General features: G+C 59.4%; 1 protein-coding gene across 1 annotated transcript in view; it reads left to right on the plus strand.

Annotated features, from left to right (window-relative positions):
- Positions 1-7,071: 7,071 nt before the first annotated feature.
- BCOR (BCL6 corepressor) overlaps positions 7,072-27,207 on the plus strand; it is an 82,238-nt gene continuing 62,102 nt past the window's right edge. The window contains exon 1 of the mRNA XM_042035048.1: positions 7,072-7,293. The gene's annotated coding sequence lies outside the window, so the exon portion shown is untranslated. The remainder of the gene's footprint in view (positions 7,294-27,207) is intronic.

Genomic DNA, 27,207 nt, shown 5'->3' on the forward strand with positions numbered 1-27,207 from the left:
CCCCCCGAACCAGAGCCAGCCAGAAAGGGAGAAAGCGATGGATCAGCCGGTTTGCAGCGTACATCAAGCTATCACATCTGTATATGCTCCGATCGATGAAAAGGATGGATAATATTTGTCAGCTGCAGACCTTTTTCTTCTCACTTCCCAAGGAAAGGACGGGGGATGGGGAAAGAGAGGTAATAGGGACTTTCAAGGCCAGAGGCACTTCCTGGTACAGCCAAATAGAAAAGAAAGGCTAGGGATTATTATTAATTATTTTTATTATTCTGCAGCCGTCAAAAGGACGATCAAGGGACCGTGCAGCCCTCTCTGCCCGCTTCTTCACGCTCTCACTCCTTTCTCCCCGCCTTTTTCTTTCTTTTTTTTTTTTTTTTTTAACTCTTGCTCCTTGCAGGGCTCCAAAGATTAACCCTTTGCTTGAGGCTTGAGGTGGGTGAGGCACAAAAGCAGATCGTGAAAGCCTTGGACTGGAAAAAAACCCCCAACCCCTACACAAGCCCAGAGAGAAGTCAGTAAAACGCACTGTTACACACAGAGCGACGTGGTTTGGCTTTAGGGAAGACAAGAGGGGGGAAAGCGCGAGAGAGACATAGCCTCTCTCTCTCCACCACCCCCCGATTCTGCCAGCCCCTCGCCTGGTGCCTGCAGTTGCACTCTGAGTAAATAGTTCCCACACATGGTCCGCATTTTGCACAGCAGCAGCGTGTTTCCTCTCGGTCTCTCATTGCTGCTCTCTGAGCAAAGGAAATAAAAGAGAGAGAGAGAGAGGTTTAGAGGAAGTTAAAAATCAGACGAGCTGAGAAAAGACTCTGTGTTACACACATCCTGAACGAAAGCGAAAGCCCAGCATTTCTGCCCTCTGAGCGCCAAGCTCTCACCTCCTTAGTAATGTCACTAGCATATATGTTGGACATACCTCAGTAATTACTTACACCCGGCGAGATGGGCGCTCACAATAGCCGGGCTGGCTGCGGAGCCCTCCAGACGAGGCCGGCTGCCCGCTCGCCTCCTGCTCGCTGCCGGCGCGGCTGCCGGGCCGCAGCTGCATGCAGGAAGCGCCCCGGGGGAGCCGGGCTCCTTCCTCACCACCGGGGGATTCCTCTTCCCGGGAGATGGGGGTGCCCGGCAGCTAAGCCGTGTGTGCAGAAATGGCGATGTCTACACCCGCTCGGCGTTTACTTTCCCAGGGCATCAAGCATCCCTGGAGGGGCAGCGGGACGGGTGGAGTGGGGATGCTGGGTGTGCTGGGTGGGCTCCTGGGAAGGTCACCACCGTTCCCTGCACTGGGGTCCACCCCGGACCCGCGAACCGCTGCTGTCCCCGTGGTTGGGGAGCTGGAAGACAGGATGCCGGAACGGTGTGTGCTGCTTGGAAACCATTATCCGGCGCCCTCCTTTTCTTCTCCCTCCAGGCCCCGGCTCCGTCCCCGCCCGCCCCTGAGCCGGGATCAGCCAGATGATCCTCCGGCCGTCGGCTGAGTGGCAGCCGCTTCGTGGGTAGCATTAGGGCTCGGCCACTCCGCGCTCCCGTGACCCCGCCGTGTCTCTCTCCCTCCATCGCAGCCTCTCCGAAGCCCAGTGCCCCACCAGCTCTCGCTGTGTGATATTTAAAAGAAGGGTTGCATTCTCCCCAATAGAAGCCCACTCGTTTCCTTGTTGCCAGGAACAAAGCGTACATTCAGAGGGGTGGCTGTTGACGGCTCCCTCTGTATAGCACTGGAAAGCGGGTGGCCTTTGGTTACTGGCAAGGAAAATTCTAATCAGGGTGCTTGTAAGCGGGGCTTTATAGAAGCTTAGTTACAAAAGGCTTACACCAGAGTAATGCAATAACTATAATAACAGCCAGGGAGCCCTAAAGAGGGTGGAATGTGCTTGTGTCTGGATGATTTTCCCCGCTCGCACAGAGAGGGACTGTTTACCGCGAGTGCCATTAAGTATCGCTGGAAACTCACCAACCGCAGACTTATTTCAATATACTTTATTGTTGTATCTGCTCTAAAAGCAACTTGCTTCGGACGACTTCTAGATCGTCCTAGAGGAGAAGGGGAGAGAGGCCACCCTCGGGTATTGGAGGAGGCTCGGAGAACAGGGGTAGTGCCAAGGGTGAGGGAGCTGCGAGCCGGGGCTCGGCCGGGTCGGGGCGGCCGGAGCGCGTTCCGGCGGGCAGCGCCGCCGCCGAACAAAGCGGCGAGGCGAAAAGGCCCCCTGCACCCAGCGGCACTAAGCCGTCGGGCTCCTGCCCCCGGAGCTGGGTACGCAGCAACGACCCCTCCGCGGCCCTCCTCGGCTGTCTCGGCCGGTAAGGGCGTGGGGACCCCGAGGGACACCGGGGCAACGAGGGGAGGAACCGAGCATCGCCCTCCCGCCACTCCGGCCGGCGCCCCGGGGCGCCCCTGGCAGCGGTGACCCCGCTGTTCCGGCTCAGCCGCTCCGGCTTGACGAGGCTAATGGGATCAGCCACTGCCCTCCGCCACCGCTGCCGCGTGTTGATTTTTCCAACCTCTCCGCCCGGCCCCGATGCCCGCCGTCCCCCAGCCAGACCCAGCTACTGCTTGGCTGCCGGCGAGGGGCCGCGGCTCCGGAGGGCAGGAAATGGCTTGGCCGGGGAGCCGGGGCGGTCACCCCGCCCCGCCGCGATCCCGGCGTACGGCGGCGGCCGGCGCGGGCTGCGCCGGGAGGCGCCCCGGAGACCGCGGCGGCCCCGGGCGGGACGCACGAAGCGGGCAGAGCTCCACCGCCACCCCCACTACCAGCCTCCCTCGGCACCCCCGAACAGACTTTGCAGCCCTTTATTTTAGCGGAACAACAGAGCGCGGCGAGCAAACTGCTGCTCCGCACAGGGCAAGAAAAATGGGTTTTTAATAGGCAAGGTCGGCGTGCTTGGCAGCCGGCCACCGCGGCCGGGGAAATAAACAAACAGAGGAGCTGCAACTTCAGGACGGAGCAGAAGTTGCGCTCCCGGCGAGATGAGCCCGCGGCACGGTCCGCGGGGCGAACGTGCAGCCGCGTACGGAGCGGCCGCGGAGAGCATCTCCGGCCCCCTGACCCCTCACCTCGCCTCGGGGGCGCGCCGGCTTCCCGCGGCCCCGGGACAGGAGCAGGGCCGGGGCAAGCACCCCCCCTGCGCTGCCGGGCGCGGTGCCGGCGGGCTGGCAGCGGGCGGAGGGCAGATGGCCACCCTTGTTTATCGCGTTCCGGCGGTGCTGCACGCCTAAGCGCTGCTGTGCGGCACGGCCGGCCCCGGGGAGGCAGGAAGGGAGAGGTGGAGGGAGCGGGAGCGGAGCCTCCCGATCGCGAAGCGGCAAGACGGCGTCTGCCGGAGGGTTTGCAGCCATGCCCGGGGGCTCCCGCTCCGCCGCCGGGGCTCGGCCGTGTCGGCCCCGCTGGCCGCACCGCGGGGGCGCCGCGCTCCCGCTCTCGCGGCGCGTTCCGGGCTCGGTGCCGAGCACTCTCGGCTGCCGCGCATCAGCCTCCCCGCTGCCTCCCGCAGCCGCCTCGCTCACTCCCGGATGTGCAGGCGGCAGGGCAGAGCTGATCCCGCAGCCTCCCCAGTGGCAATGGCCCCCGGCCTTTACGTCTTGCTCGAGGAACCAGCCCGGAAAGGGCGGGGGGGGGGGGTCCGCTCCTCCGATCGCCCTTCACAAGCGTCTCTGCAGCGTCGGCCGCCGCAGGCCCACACGGGAGGAGAGGCGGCCCCCGCCTGAGCAGGGTTTGTGCAGCCCCTCTGCTCATGGGCGTCTCGGAGGGGACATCACTTTAGCATCCAGTTGCTAACAGGGCCAGAAAAGCACCAACGCTCCCGGGGTGAGGAAGGGACTCTGCATGCCCTCAGCAGAGGAGGACGAAAGGCGCCTGTGTCAGGAGAGCCGGGAGCGAAGTCCAAGCCTAGGGAAGCTGGACGAGAGCTCGAGAAGAGGCCGGCAACAGTCGCCCCGGCGGTCACAGACCTTTCTTTCCCGGCGCAGCTGTGGCAGGAGAGGACTTCTCGCTGCTGCCATGGTTCCCACCGGAGCACGGCCCGAGCTGGGGCCCCGGTACGCCGGGACGAAGCACGGGAGTGAGCCGCGCCCCTCGAGTTTCCACGGAGCCGCGGCCTGGGCTCCCAGGGCAACTACACCGCCACCATAATCTCTCGGACACATCGCGGCAGAGGGGAGAATCCCCCCCCGGTCCCGTCAACCCACGCCATTCCCCGCAGCTGGAGACAACGGGGGCTGCGACGGGGACGGGCTCCGGGCAGGGCGGCGGCCGCTGTCAGCGGCGCTCCCGCTCCTCATCCCCCGGACAGCTGCCAGCTTTTTGGCAGATCGCTCTGCAGTCGGCTCCCAAGGACTCCTGCAAGGGCTGAGACGGGTCACGGGGAATAGCTGAATAGTGCGATAGGCCGGCTAAAGCACGGCAGAGTAGAGCCAGGGAGAGCGGGGACCGGCCAGGGCGGAGAAAAGGGAGAGGTGCAAAGAGCCCGGGGGGGCGGCAGGCAAAGCCACCAGCCTGCAAAATGCTGAGTTGGCAGCATGCCGAGAAGCTGGGGAGCACTGCAGTCCCGACAGCCAGGGAAGGGGCCATGAAGAAGCAGCCAGAATGGGGCAAAGACCTGGTGTGACCCATCGTTTAAAAAATCTGGCTTCCCCTTCTAGTGCCAGGGTGTACCTGCAGGGTAGTCTCTGCCTTTCTGTCTCTCGTCCCATTATTCCACTACAGTCGAATCCTTCTGTTGTGACCTACAGCAGCGCTCTGATTTATTTTTAATGCGTTCCGATTCCTGTTCCGTTGTCAAGAGATGCATTGAGATTCATTTTCCATTCCCTGCTTTTCATACTTCTGTTCTGCTGGAGGGACCCGCCAATAGAGTTTAATTCGATTTGATATGATTTAATGAACACCTTTATCTTTTGTTTTTAGCAGAAGGATAAATAATACAACTGCATTCAGCTTTTGCTAAATCAGACATGTTTCCCACCGAAATCCTATCTGGTGACACACACTCACTGTAACATTTCATTAACAACCCCCTTGATTTATTGATTTTTAATATTTGTATTAAATGTTGTGTAAAATTGAACTCAGGCGTTAGAAGAGATTGTGCAAGTCACAAGACATGACTCCTACTTAATTGTTATTTTTTTTCGGTCCTGGAACAACAGTTGGAAAGAGGCCGGCAGGAGGGAAAAAAATTAAAAATAAATTCTCCGGGGGGAAGGCTAGAGGAATAAAGGGCAGTGCCCGGGAGAGTGCGGGGGAGATGGAGAGAAAGTGCAGCCCTGAGGGAGAGAGGGAGGGAGGGAGGGCAGCAGGGCCTGGCCGACGCTCCGCCGAGCCCCCCAGCCTCCACAGGCCCCTCGAGGGCCGCTCCCGCCTGCCCCAGCGCCCCGGGCCGGGGCGGCCACCCGGCTTCCCACTGCTTCCCCTGCTCTCCCGGCTCGCTCGCTCCGTGTCGCCTCCCTCCCTCCTGCTCCATATGGTTTCTCCCCTCCTCCTCCTCCTCCTCCTCCTTCTCCTCTTCTCCCCCCTCCATGTTGTCTCCGTGACTCTCCCCACTCCACGCTACTTCTCCGTTCCCCGGGGGAGCGTTTCCCCGCCGCGGCGTGGAGAGGCCCCGCAGAGCGGCCCGGCTCGGCCCGGCCTGGCCATAATGTCTGAGGGGCTCAGTCGGGCCAGCATGCTGAGTGGAGGGGCAAGCGGGAACAGCAGGGGAAGACTGTGGGTCAGGAGAGGGCCGTGAAGAGGGGTGACAGCCAAAACTCCCGGCCAAAGTGTTTCCCGGCTGTGCGGTACAAGAGCTTGAAGAAGTTCATCTCCCCCTCTTCTTGTTTTCTTTTTCTCTCCTTCCCTTCTTCCCCCCCCGCCCACCCCCCGCCCCGTGGCCGCCACCAGGAATACGAGGCATTCAGAGATCAACATAATTCACCTGCATCAAAAAAAACCTCGCGAGCTATAAACTAGCGGCTGATCCTCTGCTTAGACTAGTGTTTAGCCGTTCATGCATCATGAGTGTCAAATAAATGCCTGATTGAGGCCCTCAGCGGAGGAATTAGCTTTCCTTGTGCTGGAAATGCATAATAGAGAAAGTGCTGAGGCATCCTCCCCGGAGTTAGCTCGGGCTCCGTTCCCTGCTCTCTTCATCTCGGGAGTTTTCCCTGCCTTATTCTGACTCCGTCCCCCTCCCCCCCCCCCCCCCCCCCCCCCCCTTCTCAGCATGCCCAGCTGGCCAGGGGCGAGGGAAGTTCTCCGGTGTGTCCCGGACCGAAGGGGGCCGGCTGAGGGCGAAAGGAGCAGCCGAGCATCGCTCCCGTTGCCCGGGTCCCCGGCGCTGCCCCGCGGGCGCTGCGGGGGCACCGCGGGGAGCGCTGCCTCGTCCGCCCGAGGGCGGAGACGTAGGCGGAGGGAGCGGGGAGCGGCGGGGGGACCCCCCTCAGCGAGCTCCTTGTCGCTTGGCCACCCTTCCGCGCCGGGGGCCTCATCCTGCCGGCGGGTAGGACCCAGCCCCGACGTTTGCTGGCGAAGGGGGTGGGGGGAAGGCTGGTGCAGCGCTCGGCTCCGCCGCCCCGGCCGCCCTCCGCAGCTCCGCGCTGGGCTCGCTGCCCGAACGGGTCCGAAGTCCCTCCGGGCAGGGGACGCCGGAGGAGCTGGGCAGGCGGCCGAGGCACACAGGGGTTAACCGCGCCGCGGCCGGGAGGAGCAGTTAAAGTGCACGGGCTGCAGATGCTTTTCAGGCCTCGATGTCTACCGTTTTAAATTAAAAAAATGCACCCGGCCCGACCATGCACCAGTGACCTGCAATTTCCCCTTCTTTTCAAACTGAAATATGGCCAAACTATCTTCAAGTTAACTTAGGGGCTGGGGACGGGGGCGGGGGAGGTGGGGAGGGGGGGGGAAGGAGGAAATCGCTCTGGGTTGAGATCTCTGTGTCAAGTTTCATCCCCTCCTGACATGTCTGGCTCCGTGCCAAAGTCCTGAAAATGGAAAATTGGGGAAGGGCGGGCTGTGGGGGGTGGGTGGAGGAGCGGGGGAGGGGGGGGGGGGGGAGCGGGCCAGAGCTCTCGGCGGAGCGGCAGTAGCGAGAGGCTCTGGCCAAGAGGGATGCATGAACGAGCCCGTGTGAGCGGAGCGCGGCGGCATCTTCCGCCATCCATTCCGCCGCCCAAGCGCGTGGAAAGCCGCCGGCCGCTGCCATTGTTACCGGCGGGCGATGCGGGGACCGGAGCCGCCGCTCCGGCGAGAGACAAATAGCCCCTGACAGCGCCTCTTCGCACCCACAGCTCGGCAGATTGGATTCGGTGGACGGCCGCAGGTCTGTGTCGCTCCCTTTCGCGGGAGTTCCTTTAAATCACTGCTCCACTCCCCCCTCACCTCTCCCGGGGGATGTTCCCGACCGTCCCCCACACAGCAGCCCTGCCGCCCTCCCCTGCCCGCTCCCCCTCCCGCAAGCGGCTGCGGCCCCGCTGCCACGGCTCGGCACGGCTCGGCGCCCCCGGCCCGGCGCGGAGCTCCGCCGGGGGAGGGGGAAAACTCTCTGGTGAAATACTTTCGGCACGCTGCGACTTTGCCAGGAGGGGCCTTAGCGTGGATCTTTTGTCTTGGGGCCTTCGGCTTCATGCCCCGGAGCGGCTGGCGGCTCTCCCGGGAAGAGCCTCTGGGCAAAGTGCCGGGGAGTCCCGGGTTGCCGCCGCGGGCAGCAGCGCCCCGGCCCCCCCGCTGCCAGCGCCCGGCCGGCACTTCTGCAGGCTCGCTCGCCTCTCGGTTCCCCTTTACCGCCGCAGGAACCGAGGCGCTGAGGCTGGGACCTGCCCTCCGGAGCCCCGTCCTGCCCGCGACGCCCATGGGTGGTGAGCGTGACAGTGCCCCATGGGGAGCTGGGGGGGCGTGTGTCCCTCGCCAGCCGCGGTGCCCCCCTCCACCGCCCGTCCCGGAAAGAGGAGCAGGGGACAACTCTGGTAGCCACGGCGCTACTTTGGAGCTGCTCCCCGCCCCTGTGCCCAGTGGCCGGGCGCGTGCGCTCCGGAGCCCCCGGCACCGCTCGGAGCTGCCGTCCCCGGGGACACCGGGGAGTGCCACATCATTCGCGGGCGCCTGCAAGCGGCTTGGCGTGAGGCGGGCCCGCACTTTATTTTTTTCCATCATCACTTTCCTCGCCCCCTGCCCCAGCCGGAGCCGAGCCGGTGTGCGTGTGTGCAAGGCGAGGTTATCGCCAGCTCGAGTCATTATTTCCAGGCCGGCTGCCGCGGGAGTCTCTCCCAGGTGGAGCCGGTGCGGGCGGCCGGTACCCGGGGAGACAAAGGCGGGAGCTCGGGGTGCGACCGAAGCCCTGCTGCGCCGACAAGTGCGGGCTCGGCCGGTCCCGGTGTGGCCCCCCCGCCAGTGCCGGGGCTCTGCCGGGACCGCGGGTGCTGCCGCCGCCCCGGGGAGCCCGGGCTAGGTTTCCCGAGTTACATTTGTTACATTTCCGAGTTATATTTTCAGTTATACAGAATCTACTTTTAGGCGATTGTTTTCCCTTTCCACTTGTTTGTCTCCTGCTAGCCTCGTAAACTGCCTCATGATTTATTACCTAGGCTAAGTGCTTAATTTGTGAATATGAAACAGATTAAAAGGAGATCGCCGTATTTTAGCAGGCAGGCCAGAGCAAAGCCCAGCAGCTGTTTCGAGTTTGTAGGCATCTCCAACCTCGTGTAAGCAGCCCAGTCTGCAAGTGATCAAGGGGGTATCCCCGGGCTCTCTCCGAGAGGCCCACCGCCGCTGGCTCCCTGTGCGTGCTGCTGGAGCGGAGACCGCCACGGGATGGCCGCTGTGGGCTTTTTGGGGGGGGTACAAACACACGACTGATGCCGTCCGTCAAAGCGACACCCGTGGCTCTGGGATTCAGGACCGGCTGCGTCCCCGCCACAGGCGGGCTCTGCCGGCGGAGGGCCCAGCAGGCACGCAGGGGGTTAACGACGACTCTGCCCTCTCCTTCAAAGGACTCACTCGAGATAGAGTAAATACGGTCGGGGCGGGGGGGATGTGTGTGTGTGCCGCTCGGGCCACATGATGCAAAAGTAAGACAAGCACACTCCGGAGAACAAAGGCTTCCTACCCCCTTCCCCCCCCCCCCCCCCCCCCCCCAATCTGTCTTAATTCTGCAAGTAAACTTGAGCAGCTATAAAACAAAGGCGAACGATGAAAGTTATAGCCAAGGGACAATCAAAATAAATACCTTTGATGCAGTCCAAGCACGCACTTGGTATTTTCTGGAGTTCCCTGCTACCCCCAGGAAGCCAGGGCATCGCAGGCTCTTCCCAGGACAGGGGTGACGTGCACGGCCGGGGTTTTGGCTCGGGCTGATATAGGCCACGTTCCTCAGCCCGGAAAGCACTGCCCGAGGCCAGCACCACCTCGTAGCCCTGGGCGAGGCAAGCAGGGCCGGACCGGGCCGTGCCGCCGGGGCTAAGCTAGCCCGGAGGACTGCGGGACCGAGAGACGTCCCGGTAAGACGTGCCCGGGTCCCCGTGGAGGATGTGCAGCACGGCGGGGGGCTGGGAGCGGTGTCTGAGCTGTGCCCCTGCCCCCCGGGAGCCCGACGGGAGCCAGCCAGGGTGGTTTGCCCCCCGACCCGGTAATGGCCCCAGCCCCAGGTCATGCAAGTGACACCTTCCAGCCCGCGCCCCCTTGCTCCCGACTGCCTTACTCTTGCAGAGCCGACCAGCTGCCTTCATCCTTGTCACCAGCACCCTGCAGTAATTCCCATCCCCGGTGTCCCATAGAGCTCTGCCTTCTCCCTCTCCTCCCCTCCACCCCCTTGGCCTTTGGAGGAAGTTTTAACGCATCAGGGACGGCAGAGGAAGCGAAGGGGCACAGCAGCAAGCCAGCTGCCTGTGCAGCCCTGCAAACAGTGAGGCCTGACAAGCACAAGGTACTGCTGCTGAGCCCAAAAGTCAGAGAGAAGCAAAACTCTATAACCTGCCCTGTACCTCTGAGGGCCGCTTAACAGGCAGGAGCAAGAGCACTGTGCCACTCCTGCTGCAGAGCCGGCTGCCTAGGAGATAAATGATTCACGTGCCCTTCTTGCACCAGAGCAATTGCTCTGGTCCTCCAGACGTAGCTGGTGTGGGCACAGTGGAAGGTGCAGGAAGTGGGGATGGACTCTGGGCAGACCATTGGGATGAGGTGTGGTGTGGCACATGCCTGGGCAGGCTGAGCCCTGGTCTGCCTGGGAGCAGGAGAGCAAAGATGATGCACATGGCATTCAGAAAGATCCCTCTGCGTGTGTGTGTGTGTGTGTGTGGGATGTCAGAGTAACTCTTGTCTGGGGAAAACTGAATATAAACTGTGGTTGGGTAGCAGTCCTGTAGGCACATGTGAATGAGGGCTTGGGAATACCCCCTCCCATGGCAAGGAAGCGCCTGAAAGAAGAGTGCAAGAATGAGACAACAGCAGATATGTGTGTGTCAATACAACTCTTTCAGGTTTGCTTGAGACAAGGTTCTTCTTCCGTATTTGGGGCAAGGTTTGTGGCAAACCAATACTACAACTCATTTCCCAGGGGCCTGATGGGGTTTGGGTGTTGTTGATTGGTCCCTGCCTTGTGAGGGGAGAGATATTGCACAGGGATATAATACCACCAGTGTTCCTAGCCCTGAGCCTTGTTGTTCACTGTCTGAAGGCAGGACTGAAACTTCTGAGCAACCTGAAGAGCAGTAGGCAAAAGTGGCCCCAGGGTCTCCACACCTCCCTGTAGGTTCTGCACACGGAGCTGCACTCTAAGTAGGTACACCCAGCATTTCAGAAAGGATAGGAACACACAGGCTTGTGTCGTGATGATACATCCGTTTTCAAGCAGTATGCATTAACAAGAAGCTGGAAAACCAGACAGTAGCAATGAAAAAGGAAAACAATCCTTTCCAACTTGTTGGCTTGGCTTTTGCAGTCATCCCTACCTCAGGGAGGGCCGTGGTCACAGTGTTAAGCCTCGGTTATGCAGCTGAAATTCACCATGCTAAAAGTCACCTGGTCCCTTGAGCGCTTTTGTAAAGCACTCCAAGGTCCCATAGAAAATAGTTTGTGTGTACTTGAAACTATGTGGATTTGCTTCCAACAGAGCATTATGCCAGGTTCAGCCTGATCCTGTCTGGCTTTCACTGAATTAATGCCTGGATGGATCTAAGTCCCAGTGTCTCAGACCAAGGTGGTTCAGATAGCCTTCCCACTGCTCTCCCCTTGCTGCCCCAAAGGCATTTTAAAATCTCCTTGGAAGTGGTGTTACATGGTGATGGCTAAACCTCAGAAAAAATGCAGTGGAGAACATTACTAAAGCAGAATGGGCAAACCCCAGTGACTTGGAGCAGTTGGCTGGGACACCAAAAGGTATGAAAGCATCTTCTGATTGGAACACAGGCGCACCCCAGGCCCCTCTTCTAACCCCAGCCCTTTGCTGCCTGTCTTAATTCTGCAAGAAGTAGCAGGCTGCAGGCACCAGTCCCTACCAGCCTGCAGGCCTTCCTGCAGCCAGGCTTACACCTTTGATGTTCTCCCAGTTACAGTTTGTCAAGTCCTGTCTCTCCTTTTCACTGCTTCCTAACATCTCACCACCCTCAGAACACTTCTGAGAAGGGAAAAAACGATTTCAAAAGTCCTGCCACTGAGAATTCTTAAAGACCACTACATGACCACCTAAATGATGCCTTCATACTCTTAGAAACTCTGTTTATGCTGCCTGTCTTGTTTCTTTGGGGTAGACTCTGCCTTGCATCATCTAATGTACTGTTCCTGTCATCAGAATATAAAACAGTAAGGAGAAGTTTTGGAATAGGATAAGGCTCAGGACACACAGAGATAAATAGGGGGATTGACATATTCTAAATTTCAGTGCTATTTTATCTTTCCAGGTTCACAAATGTTGTGTCATGTGCCAGCAGCTTTAGAGTGCTGGGCACTCTGAAAACAGATTGCTACTGGCTGCCCCAAAAATGAAAGAAAAACTGGAAAGTCTACAGAGGCAGATGACCATGAGTGCTATGCTGGTGGCACAGGGAGGCAGGTGAGCTCCTGGATTTATGGGCTCCTTTGCTATATCTCACCAAGGCCACCACTCCCAAAGTCTGTGTCCTCTGCTTAGAAGGGAACAGTGTGTGTTTGTGTGTGTGTGTTCATGTGAATGTAATTGTGTTTCCACATAATGTGGATTATCTTTCTTTTGGCAGCAAATCTGTTCAGAGGTTTAGATAAAAAGATAAATCCTGCAGCCGTTCCCTCCCTGGGAAAGGGCATGTCTTCTGTCACTTTCTCTGCTCCTTTTTCTGAGCGGTCCCCAAACACACTTTTTCCTAGCTCAGCATCTGATATCACCTTGAGAGCCTGCTCACTGTCAGTGTGACACACTCCCACAAGGGGAACAGGGGGAAAACACATGGAACAAGGCACAGAAGGTGAGGTGTTGCTTGGATGAATGAGAAGGGAAAGGAACTAGGGGGTAGGGTCTAGAAGTACCCCCCAAGAACATTGCCCTATATGGTGCTGATGTGAGGGTTACACTTCCACAGCTTCCCAGGAAACTCTCCTGGCAGGGAGATCAGGTGTGCCATAGGTGCAGGACATCTAATGGGCTCCCTTCTTTGGAAGCCTGGTAGAGCTGCTTGGCTTGGTGTGAAGGCAACCTTGTCAGGAGAGAGAGCTCCATTGATTTAAATGCAAAATTACCCTCCTGCAGTTCTAATTTCCCAGGCGAGGGCCGTGCACGCTCTGAAAACATGAAAGTTGTTGATGTATTGGTTCAATTAATTTTTAAAATAAGTTTGAATGCCATTTGTTTCAAATTTGATAGGAAAGTGCTGTAGATTTTTGCAAGCAAAGAGTGAGGTGAGTGTGGATGGGGTGTGCATTTTACATGGCCTTGAAGACAGGGCTTAAACGATGCATTCATTTAGTACCAGACCTCCTCACAGGGATGAGTGAAGCCCGTGGTGAAAGAAAAAGACCTGAACATCTGTATTTGCTAAGTGGCACTGGCAGCAGTCAGCCAGCCAGCTCACAGAGAAGGGCAGACATGCAGGTGTGAGACCCAGCTGAGACTGTTGGGTCCCTGGTCCTTTTAAAAGGAAATAATAGCTTGTGGGGGAACCCTTTCTGGTGGCCTTGGCTCCCGTGACCCCCCTCTGATGTATGATATTTAAACAAGGAAATGTCAATATTGGTTTTCCACATAGAGCCTCGTTCTGCTCTCTATGAAAACCACTGACAAACCCCTTAGAGGGTTGGAGGGGAGCAGACCCCAAAAGAGTTGTTCAGACCCAAATGCTGTTGGTGGCATTAGCCTGGAAAGAAGCAAGTGCATGTTGTCACGAGTGGCTGGGCGACGTGTGCTTGCAGGTAAATTAGACAGAAGAGAAGCAATCCCATCCCGCAGTATGCGGTGCCTCAAAGCTGCAGGTCTGGTGGTTTGAATGATTATTGCTTTTTAAAATTATAAATTGCATTTTCGTACAGCAAGTGCTGTACAAAAGATAATGTGCTGCTTACTAGAATTAAGTGCAACTCAAGGGTGTTTTGTTATAACAAAGGTGACTTCTCTGTACTCGCTTTTTCATGCTCAGGTCTAATGGAGAATTTGATTTGAACCCAATGGCTATCTAGCAGTGGTTTTGGAAAGGAGTAATGCCCATTGTATGAGAGGATATCCATAAACCGGGCCATCAGATGTGTCTTCTGATATATGTGTCCTCTGAGGTAGGAAAGTGTAAGTCATAGGAAGAGAGGGCAAGTGTGTCTGACTCATAGTAAAACGAGGGCACATGGAAAGTATAAACGAAGGGAGGGCTGCTACTAGTAGGACATGAAGGCTGTGCTGTGTATCATGGGAAAAATAATTTAAGATCATGGATAATTTATGCTTAAAGGGGCAGTTATGGTGCAACCGCATGGCGCAGAACGTGAGATGGGGCATAAGCGAAAAAGAAACGTAACCCTTGACCCTGCGCCGTCCCTGTCTTAGCACTGGTTTATGCAGGCTGGGCCTTGTCAGGCGTTGCAGTAGCAGCTTCAAGGTCCTCTAATGTAATGTGAGCTCCATCACATTAAGTTCATCACATACTAAGTTCACCTTAGCACAAAAAGTGTAGTTACACAGGCTTTATGCTCTGTCACCACATCCCCAGAGGCAGTGGCAGAATAAGCAGCATGCAAGTCCCTTAAGCAGCTCTGTGCAAATGGAGAATCATTCCTATATGGGGACCAGCTTTCCCAGGCAGGCCATAGCTACTTTCCCACTGGGAGGTGACCACAGTGCAGGCCCACTATGCTCACCAGTCTCCAGCATGTGCCATGACCTCTGTTAGGGCACAGATCTCAGCAGGGACCGAGCAAGCTAGAAGATGCCGTGTGCCAGTCTGATTGTCTTTGGTAGGAAAAGCAGCTTTGGTCTGATGCAAGACCATGACCAACATGAATCTCTAACTGGGACCATGAAAAAAGACCTATAATTTCGGAGGAAAATAAGTAGATGAGTGTTGTTCAGGTGTGACTCCTGCTAGGAAGCACAGAGATCATGTATGAGCTGAGGCTCAGCCATTTCCTAGAATGAGTCTGACCTACGTGATTTTCTGCTTTTGAGGATATTTCTCTTTTTATGAAAAGAGATTGTTGGGTCAGATTGTTTCATCCTTGCTGTACAAAGCCCAGCACAATGCAGTCCCAGCTACTGTTGAGGCTTTTGGGAGCCTGTCTTACTCAAATAATCCAGGGCATTTTGGCTTCAACTCAGGCCACCTCTCATGCGGAACGGAGTCCAGGCTTGCAGCACACAGTGCAACGTCACTCACAGCCCTACCATGCTTAATGTCTGTCTTTTGGAGCAGAGGTTCACGGGAAGGTGGATGGGCAATGGGCTGAGGTGTGAAAGCAGACCCTTTCACGTGGTTGAAAAAGCCCTCATGGAATCTCTCTGTGAGCTCTCTGGGGAGGAGTGTCTCAAAACCAAGCCCCACCACTGGGGTACTGAAAGGATTGAACTACTCTGAGTCTTGGAGCAACTTAATGAGGGCTTTGGTACAGCAAGAGAGGAACAGGGAGAAGAGGGAATGGTGGAGTGAAGCTCTGTCTATGCTTCTCTGTTGTGGTACATCCAGGGATAGTGCCATCGTGAGAATATGCAGCAGTTGCTCCTTAAAGACAGAAGAAAAAAATATGAAGCCCTACTGAAGGGTAGGGCCGGTGGAGCACTGAAAAAGCCCCAGCTAGAAAAACTAAGCTAGTTCTGGATTTTGGTCAAGCGATGCTCAGCACTGTGATTTTGATGAAGAACACGAGTCTGCATGAAGAGAGGTGACTTTCTAAATGGAGTTTTAATAAAGTCAGTATTGCTAAGGCTATCTACAAAAGTTACCTGCACAGGGTTTTAAACAAGTAAACTTAATGATGCCATTAGTGCTTCCGACATGAATGAGGCTGTTGCTGCAACATTGTGTCCAGCTCTGTTGTGGTGTTTGCATGCTAAAAGTGCATTGGCAAATTAATATGGGATCAGAAAAGAGCTAGAAGAGTGATTCAAGGTCTGGGAATTACATCTTATTGCTAAAGACTAAAGAAATCCCATCTATTAATTTATCCAAGAGGAGGCTATGACTTGGTTTGATCATAGTCTTTAAGTGCCCTAAGTGTCTCTATGGGGAGATTTCTGATAGTCAAGATCTCTTTAATATGGCAGACAAAGGCATAATGAGATCCTATGTTGGAAAATGAGGCTCTATGAATTCCGAGCAGAAATAGGTGCTTTTAAAAAAAACAGTGAGGGGACATAACCACTGGAACAACTGAGGCAAGCAGTGGTTTTCCCTGTTACTTAAAAGTCTTCAGAGCAAGATTGGATGCCAGGTTAAAAGCTCAGGCAGAATTTATGGGTCTGATACAAGAATGTCTGGCTGAAATTCACTGGCCCATGATATGTGGCAGGTCAGACCAGCTGATCATAACAGTCCGTTCTTGGTTTAAAAAATCTATGAATTAGGTATTTCAAGTCCCCTGAGCCCTGATATTACTGGAGGTCTCAAAGGAATACATTATAAGCTGTCATCATTTAATTGTTACGCAAGCAGGGGCATTGCCTTTTTCTTTTTTTTATTAATAAACTTATTTTCCAAGAGCTTGTTAGACACCAGAGTTAAGCAGCTATTAACAAACACAACATTTTAGAAACAGTTCAAATAATTCTCCTTCTCCCGTTCGCTCAGCTTTGTTTTGCAGCAGCACAATTTCATTCATGCCACATCTACCAGTGCTTCTCTAGATGAAATAGCAAATTCCAGCAAAATGAAAAACGCAACCTCCATACTTAGGGTGGGCTCCTTACACCGTGTCCTCTTCCATGTGCATCCCTTAGTCTCAGAGATACACTGCAGGCTTTCTCTCAGCACCGTGCATGAGCAGAGCAGGGAAGTCCATCCGTCTTCTGGTGCAGGCCCCTCAGATAGGTAGGAATCCATTGTCTGTCACGGGAGTGCTTGGCCTACAGAGCTCCTGGTTTGTCTGAGTAAATGGCAGAGAATGAGAAGATATTAAGGAGAGACCTGGTATTCCTGAAATTATGTAAGCTATTAACCTCTTTGAGGTTTCATAAAATGGCCTCCAGCAAATGGTCAGAATGTTTTTCTTACAGAGGAGTAGTTTTCAAGACAGCATAAACTTTCTTAATATCCCTTTAAAGGAAAAAGAAAAAAAAAAAGAGAGAGAAGAGAGAAAATAAGATAACAGAGAATCCCAGCCATGGCTCTTGGGAGTCTTGAAAATCATATCCACGGTTGCGTAGACATTCTAAACCTCTGATACATTCAGTGCCTCGTTAGCCTCAGTTATCAAAACTGAAACAAGAGGTAGTAAGGAGCGCAGCAGAAGATGGAGTTTAAAGTCGCTCGAGGACTGCGCTCCCGTCGATGGGAGTCCTCAGCCGCCTCCCTCCGCCCGCGCCCCTCACCCCGCGGCGTTTGATACGCAGGCGGTGAGTCAGAGGGACGAGGCTCCGCGGCTCGGCCGGGGCGGGGGCCGCCGCCGCTGCCTCCCGGGGCGCGGGCGGGGAGGTCGGCGGGGAGCCGAGCAGCGGGGGGAAAGGTGAACCCGGAGCCGAGCGGGGCACAAACCCATTAGTCGCACATAACTTGGGAAGACGCTTGGCCTCGCCATGACAACCGGCGGCCCGGGCTGCTCCCACGTCCCGCCGCCTCCCCCGGGAGCCCCTTTCCGTCCTCTTTCCCGGCGCTTGGGGAATGCGGGGCTGGAGAGACGAGCCCGGTGCGGGTAACAAAAGGGAATGAAAGGAGCTCTGTAGCTCACTTTACACGTCCGAGAGGCATTTTCATGCCCTGTAATGAGAAGGGATCACTCCGAGGAAGTTCAGATCAAAGGGGAGAGCATCCCGGGCATTTGCATAATTGCCGGATTTCGGAACACGGGCTGCAACCTGGGCACCTCACCGGGGGCTGCGCCTCGCTCGCCCAGGGGCTCCGGGGAGAGGGGAGGTTGCAGACCGTGCTCCCGCGGGGAGAGAAGAGAGGCCTGCCCCGGGCACGAGATACGGAGGTGGCCGGGCCCCGAGCAGGGTGGGTGCTGGGGCACGGCTGCGGTGCCCGACGGCAGGAAACCCTCGGGGGCTCCGAAGGGGTGCGAACGCCCCGGTGTGCGGCCAAGCGGTGCCCGGGTCCCCGGGGGCTGCTGCCATTGTGGAGGTGGTGCCGCTGGGGGTCGGCTCCCTGCTCCCACCCCGCGACATCTGCGGCGCCGAGCCAGCACGCTGCCTCCCCGGCGGCTGGCGGGTGGCTCCCGGCCCGGCGGCTCGCACTGCCACCAGCGAGCGGGGATAAAGGGATTAAACGGCACGCTCGTTCCGCCGGGCGGGGGGGGCACTTGGCCGGCTCCAGCCTCCCGCTCCCCCCCAACGCCTCCCCCGCCGCCTGCACCCCCGGCCCCGCGGCGCTGCCCCCGGCCGGCCCCGGCAGCGGGGAGGCACCGGGCGCGCCCGCGGTGGCTCATTGTTCCCGTAACCAACCGGGGCTGCCACCGGCGCCCGCGGTGCTCGGGGCGACGGGGTTCGCCGCTACTGCTACCGGGAAGGGGATGCCCGGGGACACCCTTTTCAGCCATTTTAAAAAGGCAAAGCTGGCGTCTCGCCGCGGGTGCCCCGTTCCCCCCTCCCCTCTTCGGAGCCTATTCTACGCCCGGACGATCCTGACGGAGATGCGCGGGTTCCCCCCGCCCTGAAGCCGGCACCACCCGCACACGCCCCGCACCTGCGGTCCCCGGGCGAAACTCCACCCTGCGGGGACACCGCGCTCTTCCTGAGCCCTGTCCTGGGGATGTGGCCAGTCCTGGCCCCTGCTCCCGCCCCCGTGCAGCCAGCTCCCGTTCCAGCCCCAAACCGGGATGCAGCCGGACGCCTCCCCAGCTCTGGCTTGGGCTGCTGCCAGCCCCAGGCCGGGGTGCAACTTCCCCACGGGAGTCGCGGCTTCTCCCTGCACGGCTGGGCCCGGGCGGGCTGGCCGGGCTCCAGGGAGGTGAGGTTAGCCTCGGAGCTGGCTGGCGGATGGCATGTTATTATGAAAAGCGAAAAGCGAGCGGGGAAGGCAAATAGGAGCATGGCACCGTATAGGCTCACCACGTGACCGAAATGTGTTTATCTCGCCCCGGAGAAGCCGGGCGGCCTGCGGAGGCCAACCCTGCCTTCATGGCACAGGCACAACTCCCGTGGCCGCGGACGGCTCTGGGCCCTGCGAGAGACCACTTCTGTTTGCTTTTGCTGTCGCTTCGGCTCTTATCATTTGCCTTGTCATTCATCATCAACCTCTCCCGGGCTCCCTCCCCCTTGCTCCCCCAGGGTCAGTCGGGAAAAGACTGAGAATCCATCTGAGGAGTGAGACGCGGGAAGAAGGCTTGGATGGTGATGTGGCTGGGTGGAGGGCGGAGGGGGTGTGTGTGTGTAAAAGCAGCTGCATGCAGAACAAAGGTGCTGGAGGGTGGCTTTTGGTGCTGGAGCAGAACCTCGTAAATGGGAGATTTCCGTTCACAAGACTCTGCTTGCACAGTTTCTGTCCTGCCCTTGAACTGACAAGTGAATATCTGCATTGCAACCAGAAAGTAAATCACACCGAGCCTGGCTCGGGGAGGGCGCGCACGACGCCTCAGTCTGTTGCTAAGTGCGAAAAAGTGGAAGATTTCAGCTTCCCAGCGCAGCCCCGCTTCTCCGATACACTATTTACTTTGGGAGCCCAGCGAAACGCGCTCAGTGTTTATTATGGAGAGTGCCGGGGCAAGCTCGCATTTGCGTGATTAGGAGCAAGCGGAGGAGCGGCCGTGGCGCGGAATATCAAAGCGAGACCGCCTTGGCAGGGCTCCCAGGCAGGGCTTTACTGGCACCCGCGGGATTCCGCGGGGCAGGGCGAGCGCGGCCCGGGCGGCGGCGGCTGCCGCTCCCCGCTCGCCGCCGCCGGGGCACGGGGGGAGCCGCCGGCCCTTCGCGGGAGGCCAAAAGCAAATATCGTTCCAGCCGTGGGCTCCGCGCTAACGAGGCGCAGCGGCCGGGCCGGGCCGGGCTCTGCCCGCCGCCTCGGCGCTTCCCAGCCCCAGCCGGGCGGTAATCTCATTAGTGCCGTCGCGTTTGGGGAGTAAAGCGCCCAGCGTCCTCGCCCGGCCTCGGGAGAGCAGACAAAGGTCTGCGAAGCAAGGCCCTGCGGCCGTGCCACGCCGGCCGGCCCTGTTAATGTTCAATCGGGAGCCGGAGAACCGTGCCTCTCCGTGTCGGGGGGGCGCCGACCCCCGCCCGCCGCTGCCGGGCAGCCCGCGACGAGGCCGGTCCAGCGTAGCACGCCTCGCCGGGATATTTTCTCCCTGGAAGTTATGCTAAAATAACATTTGTGTGCACGTTAATGATTTATTTATGTGGCTAATAACGCTCACATTCTCGCTGATATTTGTCTAGGCGAAAGACCAGCTGCGAAATGCCCCGCAGCTGTAGCCAGAGCTAGAACAGAGTGCCTTGGAACCAGAAATCAATGCTCCTGAAATGAACAAGTGGACAACTTATTAGGCTCAGTCACTCCACACGCTGTCCCCTGATAACGAATAGATGAAGTAGATGCCGGAGAAGGGACATGCCTGGAAAGGCCACACATGCCTGCTCCTTCCCGGAGTGGCTGGGTACCACCGCAGGGCACAGCTGGCCACACGGACATCCCCGGGCAGGGCAGAGGGCCGTGACACGGCACTTGCGGGTTGCCCAGGGTTAGATGGCGATAAATACAGCAAACTCCCGGGAGAACGGCTCCGGGGGTCACTGATAAAGGTGTCCGGTTTCCCTGCTGCTCCAGAGAGCACAACCGACAGGTTCAGCGAGATCACGTAGTCGTGGCTTCTCTGCCTAGAAACAGTCACGCTAATTTTGCATTTTTACCATCCACGGGAAGGAAAAATACCTGTCGTCCCGCAATGCAAATCCTTACGCAAATAGATCTGCGGGCGCACAGGGAGCTGCTGGCAGCCTGACCTGCCAGCCGAGAGTCGCTGGCCTCGAGTTTAGAGGTACTGGCCAGCAGCGGCACGCCCCGAGAGCACATAGGATCTTGAAGACTCCCTGTTAGCCCCTCGGAACTTGCTGCTGCCTCAGAAAAGTCCGAGAAAGAGCCTGCGGTTAATCTCCGAGGCCTTCATACATCTCTGGCGAGCAGCGCCCCAGCGCTAAGTGCAATTAACATAACAGACACTAAAATAGGAGAGCGGCGCTGAATTTAATTTGCAGGCTTAGGGAAAAAAAAAAAAAGAAAAAAACCCCTTAGCACTTAGGAGCGGTCTGCTGATGAACGCAAGAAGTGATGTGGAAGGCGGCGGAGTAGCCCTCCTGCCTCGGAGCGGGGCCGCGGCCAGTTCCGTGGACCCTCTCCGGGAGCCGGGACCACCTTGGTGCGCGCAGGTTTCTAGACAGGTAAACTCCTCCGACGGACATGCCTCCCGCTGCATCGCTTCAGCGCGGCTCGCCCCCACGGCGAGCGCTCCTGTGGCGACCAGGGCAACCGCAGCGCGACCAGGTCGCCGGCGCGGGCAGGCACCTCCCTGAGCCTCCCAGCTGCCCGCCCCGACACGCACACACCTAGATCCGGCTCACTTTCCTGCCCCCGCTGCCCCTGGGGAGAGGGAGGACATGGATGGGGGGCAGAAGCGACGGGGTAGCCCCCTCCCCGCTTTTCCCTCCCCCCCTCCCCCCCGCCTCCTGCAAACTGCCGCTGAAGTTCACAAAAGAGCGAGACATAAAGAGATCGAGGTTTCCGAGAAAAGGGAGAGGCGAAAATAGCGAGGTAAAGAAAAAAGAAAAAAAAATTGGTCGCAACAGAGGGACCCACCGACCGGCTGGGAAGCTGGTGGTATCCGGCCGGGGGAGAGGGGGGGAAGGAAGGAGCAAAGAGGGCTTTAAAAAACTGGAAGGCAAAAGCTGTTGGGGAGGAAGTGTAAACCGAGAGGGAGGCTGGGGGAGGGGAGAGAGCGCCATCTTTTCATGTCACAGTCACAGAGACAGCGCTGGGCTCGGCCACAGTGTCTCGGTTTCTTTTTAACAGCGGAAAACGTGCGATTAGCAGGCAGACGGGCGGAGACTACCAGCCCTGCGCGCACACACTAGCCCGCAGCTCTGTCTCCGCGCCGTGTAATCCCAGCGCTCAGCCCTTCTGCACCCCCTCATTAAAAACCCGGAGATTTCCTCCTCCTCCTCCGCTCTCCGAGGAAAACAACGCCTGCCACCGCCTGAACCCTGGCAGCGCCGCCCGCCCGGCACCGTCCGCCCGGAGGCCGCCCAGGGGCCCCGCGCTCTCCGGCGCCCTGTACGGCGAGCTGCGCGGTCCCCGTCACTCGGCCCCTGCTTCCTCTCGGGAGGCTGATTCTGGCCGGCCCCCCCTCCCTTCAGTCTCAAAGGGCCGCCCCCGAGGGGACGCACAGCGGGGGGAGGGTGTGGAAAGCTAGCTACAACCCCCCGTACCCCCCGTCTCCCGTCCCCAGGGGCTGCTGCTCCCCCGCTGCCAGGGCGGCTGCTCGTTTCCCCTCCGCGCCCTCCCTTTATCCATCCCGAGGGTGAGGGTGGGGTGCGCCGAGCTGGAGCTCCCCACACTGGGGCCGGCGGCGGGGAGCAGCGCCGAGATCGCCCGGGAGCCGGCGATCCCGCGGTGGAGCCGGGCACCGCCGCCCACGGCCCCATGAACAGCGCTTTATTCCGCAGCGCTCAAACCCCTCATTGTGTTTGGCAGAATCACCTGCCTCCTCCGGAGCCGAGCGATTAATTTAATGCGATACAGAGTGCGCTCCCTCCCGGCCCCTCCTCAGCGGGGAGATCTCCGCCGGGCGCTCCGCGCCGCGGAGGAGGGGCACGGCACAGCACGGCGGGGCACGGCACGGCAAAGCGGGCTGGCATCCTCCGAGCGCCGGCTCTCCCGGCGGCGCCCGGGGAAACGTTCCCCGCCCGGTAGCGATGGAGCGGCAGCTCCGATCGGAGTCGCACACAAGCATCCGCCGCGCAGACCTGCTCGGTGCCCGGGGGGGCTGCGAGGCGGGCGGGGGCCGAGCCATGCCTGGCCAGGGGATTTGATGGGTCGTTGGCTGCGCCTGGGGAAAGGCGGGCGGGGGGGGGGGGGGGGCGCGGGTGGCTGACGCTAGCGATAGGGGATTTGAGAGGGAAGGGGAGGGGGGGGCTGAGCTCGGTGGAGGGGGTGCTGACTGCTGGGGACGACGGCTGTTATTATTGTTATTACTGTTATTGTTATTTTTAGGGGGCGGCGGTGGTGGGAGCGAGGGGGGTGGGGCGGTCCGCGTTCGGCGGGGGGCGACGTGGTAGGGGGGCCGCCGGCTGCGCCCGCGGAGGGGGCATGAGGTGAGGGCGGTGGGAGAAGCGTCTCCTCTGTTTCTAATAAAGGAAACGACTTTTATTGAACGATAAATGCAGGGGAACGAAAGTCGTGTGGGTGCGCCTGGTGGGGGCGATTGATTTGGCAGGGGAGGGGTGGCGGCTGCCCGTGCCAGCGCGGGCTGTTTGGGGCAGGAGGGGCCGGCTGGCCTCGGCTGCTCCTGCCCGGGAGGGATCACGGGGAGGGGGCGTTGGCCGCCCCGGTGGAAGGGGATGAGGGCTGCCCCTGTTCGTGGGGGGGCTGAAGCGGGGGAGTGCGGGATGCTCGCGGTGGGGGGTCCGGCGGGAGGGGGGACGTAGGCCATGGGGTGGTGCGGCCTGCCCCTCTCGGGCAGGGGGGGCTGAGGGGGAGGTGTCGGCTGCGCCTTGCCAGTTGGGATTTGATAGGGGCGGTAGGAGACACGTCTCCTGTTTCTAATAAAGGAATCGGCTTTTATTGAAGGATAAATGCAGAGAACCAAAGTCGTGTGGGCTGCAGCCGCCGAGCTTCGTTAGCTGCCGATGTGACTGTGAAGATAAAACGCTCCACAATAACTCGAGCGCGAACAGCGCCGAGGATGGGGACGTGCATTCCCCGATGGCCTTGGCCCCCGGCCCCCTCAGCCCCGGCCCCCTCGGCCCCGGCCCAGCGGCGGAAGGTGCCCGGGGAGCCTCAGACCGTGTTAACGGCTCGGCCTTGGGACTTCGCCAAGTTTCTCTGACTTAGGGGAACTCTGGGGATGAGTAATCGCGCCAGGCTAGGGTTTGGGAGGGAGTTTTTTTTTTCGCTCTCTCGCTCGCTCTCTTCTTTTTTCCCCTTGTCATCAGCTGCTGACCCACTCACTTCGAGAGCACGGCACCGACGGGTTTCTGAGAAGGGCGGCAGGAGGAGACGGGGGTGCGGCGACCCAGGGAAGCCCCCCCACCGTCTTGGCTCCCCGCCGAGCCACCCCGGCTCCGCTCCGGCCCTGAGCACGTTGGGGCAGCGCAGGGTCGCTGCTATCACGTTTCCTGTGCGGTGCCCTCGATGTGTCTTTGCCGGCGGACAAGGGGACGTACACACCCCCACGCCACACTCACTCCGCTGCCTCGCGTGGAGGCCCGTGTGGAGGTTTCCCAGGGCAGCGAGGACACGGCGCTGCCGCGCCTTGCCCTCGGGAAGGTGTCGGGGAGCCTTTTCTACTCGATATCTCGTTTTATCGCAGGTGCCGACGGCTCAAGGACGGGAGGGGGAAACTCCGGGCCCAGGGGAGGCCCCGGGGGACTGGGAAGCAGCGCGGAACCCCGGCCGTGGCCGTGGCAGGCGCGCCGTGCCGGGCCGGAACAGCGCCCGCATCCTGCCCGCGGGCCTCGGGGCGGGCGCGGCGGGGCCTTGCCCGGTGCCGCAGAGGGCAGAGCCACCGCCGTGTGCACCGGGCGCCCTGCCTGCACACGGCCTCCGCCTCTGCCTGCCGGGCAGCGGGGAGCGGGGGCGGCTGAGAGGCTCAGAATCAGAACCGACTCGACGCCGAGCACCGCCGCCCACAGCGGATCCTGCAGCTTGGCTGGGGACAGGCCGGGCTGGGGGAGTGTCGCCGTCGGGGGTGCTGCAGCGAAACGAACTGGGAAAGGCAGCCTGGCTCTCGCTTTGCCTCACCCGCCGCGGCTTGTGGGGCCGGCGCGGGGCTTTCCCTACCGCAGGTCTCTGCCCTCTCTACGGCCAGCGAGGGGCCGGGTCCCCCGCCTGCGACGGGGACGGCGAGCGGGCACGGCCGGGGAGCGGCGGGGAGCCGCTAATCTCGGCGCCTGACAGGTTTCGGTCCTCTGATTACCTGCGTGATTTGGCTTCCGAGAGGCGCTCTATGAAGCGGCTGCTGCCCTTGTTTGGGTGCCGTGATGGCGGGGGGGGGAGGGGGGCGCGGGGGAACGACGATGTAGAGAGATGAAGTGAGGACGGGGTTTTAAATGGCACTTCTGAACGCAAAATACTTTTATTTTCCCTTGGATTTTTGAAGCTGCTTTCGAAATGAACATTTTCTGCGATAAGAGGTGACCGATCAGAATCGCTGGGGGGAGGTTGTAAGCAGACGTTTTGCCCCAGCTTACTGTTATCTTATCTTTCACACTTGCAGGGCGAAAAAGTGGCTTATCTTTATACCCACCCCCCTCTCGCCTTAATTGCTAAAAACACTGTGAAGTGTCAAGTACAGGACTAAAGAATCTCTCCGCGTGTCTGCCATACGAGTGAAGGGGCTGGGGGGGGTCGGTCCGATTTGAAAAATTAGGGGCTTTTCTCTGGAAAGGTACACACGTGTACGCACCGAGAGCCCCTCCCTGCCCTCGCTCTGCTGCTGCTTTGATGTTGCAGGCTCTCATTTCATATGTATGCACCCCGACGAGCCACCCGCCGCTGCCGGGCTTCCAGCCGGGGCGCAAATCCCGCTCGGCACGCCGGCGAGCCCGGGGGCTGCGCCGCGGGGCGCGGGCGCGGAGGGCGGCGGAGGCCTTCGCTGTCACCTCTGGGGCGGACTGAATAACCCCAGTGTTTATGAACCCGGGCTCGGAATTGGTATTCAGCGCCGAGCCACCGTCTCCTCGCTTTCCCTCCCCACCCCCTTCGAAACAAAACACAACACAAAAACAAAACCAGAAGGAGGACGGAGGTGATTCATCGACTGTATCCAATTATTAACATACAAGCTGTAGTCTGCACAAACACACCTTCAAACCATGGCGGTTCCCCCGGCCGCCGTATTATGTTTAAACTCGGGAGCACGGTGGCTTCTGTTCCTCCGCCAAGCCACCGCTCGCTGCTGCTCCTCCCCAGGCCGCCGAGGGACGGGGACGGGCCGCAGTCCGCGCCCCCCGGGGCTCAGGGACCCCACCGGGAAAAGGGGTTGTAGCCTCCAGCTCCCGCGCATCGCCTTCAAAGGCGAAGGCTCAACCTCGCCCCCGTCGCTTTCCGCCGGGCCGGGGTTTTGTCTGGCTCCCGCTCCTGTTCGCCCCCTGAGCCCTCCACGCCGCCCTCCCGCCGAGCCCCACCGCTGCCCCCCGCTGGGCTGGGGGGAGGCGAGGAGAGCGACAACCTCGCCGGCGCTATTTTTACTCCTCTCCAGACTTGTGCGGCGCACGCCCCCTCCCCTGCAGGGCCTTGCCTAGCGGCTGCATCTCTCCGCTCGCAGGAGCCGCCGGGGCTGCCCGCCTTTCACCTCCGCCTGCCCCGCCGGCCCCACCGCCGGCACGGCCCGGCCCCTGCACCCGGGGCAGCGCCCGCAGCAGCCCGAGGGGACAGGGCGGGGGCGGGGGACGGGGACACACACACACACACGGGCGCGCCGCAAGCAGACAAAATGGCCGTGGTATGCAAGTGGGAGAGGTGGAGGGGGCAGCTCGCAGCCAGCCTGCCCTCCTCTTACAGCTGGGCTGCCGCCCTCCTTCCCCAGACCGGGCCCGGGCCGTGCATCGAGCCCCGGTGGGTCGGCGCTGCGCCCTCCGCTCCGAGCTCTGTCCGGGCCCGGCGAGCGCTTCTCCCGGGCGCGGCAGGCAGGCCGAGCTCCCCGGCTGGGGGCAGGCCGACAGTGCGAGTGTTTGTCTGCCTGTCCCTCGCGGGCTGTCCGGTCCGGGCGGCGAGCGGGGGCCGGAGGGTCGCGGGCATCTCTGCTGTTCCGTGGAGCGGGGAAGGGGTGCGGAGCGAAGCAAACGCAACCAGAGCGATTTGTCATTTGCCTTTGTAAGAAAGATAGCGGCGCTTAGTCCGTGAACCGAGCGCGTTTCGGGCTCTTCTGGGGAGAGGGAGAGAAAATTATGGATCTCCTGTCAACAGAGTAGCCCTGAACTACGAAATAAAATTGTAGTACTTCTGCTATGCAAAACCGCTTTGATTGCACGGGGAGTTTGCATGGCGGTGTAACAATATGCTGATGCCGTGTCAGGTCTGAAAGCGCTGCAGACCCTGTATAACGCCAATTGAGGCTTGTCTTGTTTTGTTATTCAGATTTCTACACTTCCATTAAAAATAGCCTTACAATAACCAATGATAAAGGTCTGATTTAAGACACACTCAAGCAGGGCAATTCAGAGCTTAGGACAGTGATCTGTTATTTATAGGCTTTCCCTAGCACTCATCACCAGGCTGTCTGAGCACCTCGCTCGCATTAATTCATTTTACCTTCGCAGCACCCATCTCCCCTCTGTCTCATTTCCCGTGCCCGAAGGACCTGCGTGCTCTGGTTTCCGTTTGGTGATCAGGGGAGCAGGCCGTGGATGGCGGCCAGGGCCCGGCCTCGCCACTCCTGCGGTTTAACCCCCAACTTTCTGAGGTGCGTGGGTCGGGGGCGCGGGGAAGCTTCCAATTAG

The sequence above is a fragment of the Corvus kubaryi genome, unplaced genomic scaffold, assembly GCF_017639235.1.
Source record: "Corvus kubaryi isolate FWS band 111438036 unplaced genomic scaffold, C.kubaryi_AGA036_p1.0 133, whole genome shotgun sequence".
In the NCBI taxonomy this organism is placed as follows: Eukaryota; Metazoa; Chordata; class Aves; order Passeriformes; family Corvidae; genus Corvus; species Corvus kubaryi.